Source organism: Hibiscus syriacus, unplaced genomic scaffold (genome assembly GCF_006381635.1).
Source record: "Hibiscus syriacus cultivar Baekdansim isolate YM2019G1 unplaced genomic scaffold, ASM638163v2 tig00111105_pilon, whole genome shotgun sequence".
Classification (NCBI taxonomy): domain Eukaryota; kingdom Viridiplantae; phylum Streptophyta; class Magnoliopsida; order Malvales; family Malvaceae; genus Hibiscus; species Hibiscus syriacus.
In genome coordinates this window covers 4405701-4410812 of record NW_024062987.1, presented here as the reverse complement: position 1 = coordinate 4410812, position 5112 = coordinate 4405701, and the positions used below count along the sequence as shown (strand labels likewise).

At 32.6% G+C, this 5112-nt stretch overlaps 1 pseudogene; it reads left to right on the top strand.

Moving 5' to 3' along the window:
* Positions 1-2767: 2767 nt before the first annotated feature.
* On the top strand, positions 2768-4870 carry LOC120153743 (annotated as a pseudogene).
* Positions 4871-5112: the final 242 nt, after the last annotated feature.

Here is a 5112-nt window from a genome sequence, read left to right as displayed (position 1 = left end):
GAACATTATGTACCTAGAGATGGAAATACGTCGGATAGAGTCTAGTTTTTGTTTGATCTAAATTTGATGTTAGATTGGAAACTACGAATTGGTTATGAAGTTAGTTATGAGGTTAAAGATTGTTAGAGATAATTAATTATTTAATTACTTTGTAAATAAATAGTTTGTACCTTCCTCTTTCAGATTAATGAGAAAAATGTTCTTCCTTGTCTTCTACAATCTCCTATTAGCCATTCCTCCGTTTTTACTAGTAGTTGACGTCATCACCAGACCACCACTGACTGCTAATATGGCATCAGAGCCGCCGCTGACAGCCTGACTACAAAGTTTTTTGTTGTTAAAGAAGATCATGTATGTTGCTTACGATCTGTAATTTCAACTTTTTTGGTTTCCCTTTTTATCCGCAATTATTTATCCTCAAGAAAATCAAATTGATTTCACTCATCCACTTTATTTACATCCTTCTGACACGCCTAAAACACTACTTGTATCGTATCAACTTATTGAAGTGGAAACCTACAATTTATGGAGTAGATCCATGCAAATTGTGTTGCTTGCTAAGAACAAGATCGATTTTATATATGGTTATTGTTCACATGAAGGCTTTCGATGAAGTTAAAAGCATAGTGGGATCGTTGCAATACGATCGTTGCAATACGATAGTGCTATATTATATTTGACACCCTGAGCCAAGATCTATCTACGAGTATCATTTCCACTTCAAGTGCTTTTGTTGTTTGGAAAGACTTTAATGTGCGTTTTCGTAATATGCTAAATTTTGGTTAGTGACTAAAATGTAAGTTTTGAAAGTTGGGTGGCTAAAGTATAAACCTTGAATAGTTTAGGGACCAAAAATATAATTTTAAAAAGTTTTATATTTTAACCCGTAAATGAATAGTTTGGCCTAAAAAAAGAATTTTCATGGTAATCAGATTTTCGGTACGAGATTTGTATTAGAAGTTATGAAGTAATAAAGTTCGGTATGGAAATTGGATAATCGGATCAAACTAGAATTTCACGAAAATTTGATGTTAAATAAGGGTTGGAAATGTTATTTCCATAATTTAGATATTTGAGAAATTTAGCACAAATTTGTGTGATTTTTCATATTTGGCTGAACAGTGCAAAATTTAGTGACTAAAATACAACTTTTGAAAATTATATGGCCAAAGTAGAAAGTTAAACCCAAATTGATTCATCTTTGAGTAAGGAATATTTTAATGGAAGATAATACAATGGCATTTGGTAATTTGCAATATTCATTAATGGTAAATTAAGGATTTCTCATAAATTGAATTTTATATTTAATTAATTAGCTTAAATGTCATGTGTATTAAGAAAATTACTAGAAAAATCAAGACACATTCTTCTTCCATCAGCTGCTGCCATGAACCCCTACAAGGTAAGAAAAATTATATTTTTTCATTTTTGAGCTATTTTAGTAAGATTTTGGAGTAACTTGTGAAATAGAAAAATGTTCTCCATCAAATTCTCTATCCTTTGTATAATAAATACATATTAAATATGCTTGGATGTTGAGATTTGGTGATTAGGGTCTATGAAGGGTTTATGGATTTTGAAGATCTGATGGAAGTTTATTATGTTTTTGAGGTTGGAGATTAATTCTAAGGCGTGTATGATGATTGAAATTATTTATACATATTTATATTAGGTTTGGTTAATTTAGGGTTATGAAGAATCGATGGATTTGGATTTAATTTGTTGTTATGATGAGTAGAATAGCATGAATTTAATATAAGGAAGATGAATTCATGCTTGAAATTGAACAAAAAGTCTACCCTAGGTAACATGAAGCATTCGGCCATACAAGGAAAAATAGGGGGAAATGTTGAAAATTTTCATATGGTTTAGAATTGATATTGGAAGTGTCTCATGTGATTTGGAGATCAATTTGGAAGCTTGATTTAGAAAAAGTGCTAGTTTACAAGTTTTGAGAATTGTGAGACATCATTGCAAGAATGTGATATTTGAGGTGTTCAATGTTGAAGTTTAATATTGAAATGCTGAAATTTTCAAGTTAGAAAATGGTTTGGAACCTAATTATAGGTTTGGTAAACTTTAGTGGTAGAATTCAAAAAGTTCTGAAATTTAGGGACTTGTTTGTGAGTTTGCAAATGTGTTGGTATTACTTTGAATAATAAATTACAATGATGGAAATTTTATTAGCAAGCTGATTTTTTTATTTAAATATTGAGTTGGGATCAAATTGCAAGTTTATTAAGTTGGATGATTGAATTTGAAAGTTTAAGAAAGTTTAAGATGAAATTTCAAGTTTTTGAATGTTGGAGTATTGATTTGGATATTTTATTAAGGTGCTGGAAAAATTCAGTCATTAATAAGCAATGATCATAATGGTGAAGGACTATTATGAATTTAATGGAAAAGTTAAGATGAATTCTAAAAAGAATTTTTCGAAACGACTTTTCATTAAAAAGTATGAGATTTTAAAAACCACACCATTAAAAAGTAAGTGATTTAAAAAATTTATCATTTCGAAAAATTTGGGATTCTCTTTACGATAAAAAAATATACGCTTTGTATGTATATTTAGCTCAGTTATATGCTTTTATATTTCATCCTTATATTTTCACAATGTTTCCAATATTTAGTGTACTGGCAATGGTTTATCAGAGTAATGATGCGTAACAATGCCTAGGGTCCAATAGATATATGGTTTCTTTAACAATGCGTTAGGTAGTTATATTTCTTGTACAAATGAAACATAAACAAACACTCATCATTTCCCTTTGATTGTGCTTGGTGTAAAAGCCCCGCATGTGTTATTTTCTACATCAAAGTGCTGATTGATTGTTTGCAGGGATCTGTCATCGGCACCGGATTGGTGGTCTCTTCAAAGTTGCCAAGATACTCTGATCTTTATACCCTTAATATAGGGAGTGCGGATCCCAAGTCAATATCTGCAGGCAAGCAAACCAGTAGAGTTTACTAAAAGTGTTACCCAGTGGTATCTCTCCCTTCTCCTCTATGTTGCTCTTTTCTATCTGGTTTTTAGCCGTGTTACTCTGATTTTCATATCTTTGAAGTATCGATGTCCGACCGTATACAGACATGGATATATGAGTCATATGAGTCTACAAGGATCCGTCAAGTACATGATAAAACATGAACAAACTCAAGTACCCGTATCCGACACACTGAAGTCCAAGTATGCACTCTTTTTTACATTCCTAACCTGTTGAAATATTGCAGGTTCACCAAGGATGGAGTCTTGGTGGAGGACCTATTCTGGAAAGATGTTGAAGCAATAATTGATGATTATGCTGCGGAACCGAAAGAAAGCAAAATATGGTTTACTTTGGTAGGCTAATTGTTAAAAAACCCTGCATTCTAGCCCAGTTTTGGCTTTGATGTAGTTTTGTTCTTTTCAGTATATTAGTAACTTTGCCTGAAAGATTATGCCTACAATTTACACCGTTAGTCCGAAGCGAAAAAGGACATTTACTTGGAAGCTTTTAAGCTACTAAACTATTAGTTGACGACCTCTTAAATTTCACGATGGAAAAATAAAATTAAAAAATGGCTTTCATAATTTTGTTTGGATGGATGTTTCTTGTATTCACGAAAAGCAGACAACCTGCAACAAATCAAACATATACAGCTTCCTAGTGTGCTATACAGAATCCTATTCAGCTGTATTCCATGCTATACAAAGATATTTACATTGTCAGCTCTATTTATCCCTTTACTAGCAAGTTTAATACCCACTGTATTTCAATAATAATAATAACTGCCTTTATAGACGAATGCGTTACCTCAACTTCCTTGGGTGATGTTAAATTGCCTTTACTAGCAATTTATATATAATCTTAATTTTATCTCTCATTTCTGTAAAAGAATATTTTTTTTAAAGAAAATACATCCAGACTAAATATGGAGCGACATTCGTGTATAATAAGCCTCGAACATCATATTTGTAAGTGACAGTCTTGCATGGGAATTTTGTTTTGTTTATGGTTCTTTTTCAAGTCCTAGATTTAGGGGTTTTGTTCTGAGATTTGATCTTGCTTATGTTGATTCTCTGGTTAGAAGAGGAGTTTAAAATGTTCAACTTCGCTTAGTTTAGGTTGCCAAAACTGCCTCAACTGGTTGTGTTTATGCTTTCTTTAGACCATCATTAACGATGAATAAAATGTTTCAAAGTTGCAAAACTTTAGAGCTAGTTTCTCTGAATTTGATTATAAATTGTGTGTTTTGGTTGTTTCTTTGACCGTCTTTGAGCAGCTGCAAAAATAATAAAGGAAATCAAATTCAAGCCGATCCATTGGATTTGATAAATAACAGTACAGTTCAGTCTCGATCAGATCCTAGCAATGTCTTTTATCTGTAGTCTGTACCCATCAGAAACGCAGATTCAAACCAACTCTTTCTTCTTTAATTCATAGAACCAACTTCAAGAGGCAGAACATCGTGCCCCTTGGCTCCCGCCAATTATTTTTTTTTAAGAATTAATTAATGTTAAAAATATATATTCTTGAAAAATAAAAAATAAAAATTATCAGGCCTCCCCTAATTAAAAAAACTGTATTTATGAAAAATTAAAAAAAATATTTTAGTCCCGCTGTAATAAACTTACCAGCTTTAATGAAATTTGGGGGTGGAATATGGATGCTGCTAAAACACTTGGCAATAAAAAATTACCCTTTCATTGCTGCCCAAAATGATAGATTTTAGCATTTTAGATTTGATGCCTTGTCTACCTTGCAACCACATAGTACTTCTTCCTCATTATCAAACTCATATTTTTGTTCTTACTAATTTTTTCAAGGAACTTGCCCTGGTTGCTGGCATGGAAATGGAATCTCGGTTAGTCGTGCACGGAGGCGGTTGAAAGGTTTGAGCATTTGGGAGGAGTTCCTTACACTCTGGGAACTCACACGGCAAAACATACATTTTGTTAGGTGGAACAACTTCATTCTATACCCCAGGCTCAAACCCAGATGGCATTGCCGTGATACTCGACGTTTTCCCATGTTATGTTTCGAAATTCTGATGGATAAATTCTTCCAAGAGATCCGCATTGCTTCTGAATCCAAAATTTCCTCCGCCCAGTAGTTGCTAACTTCTTTGTGC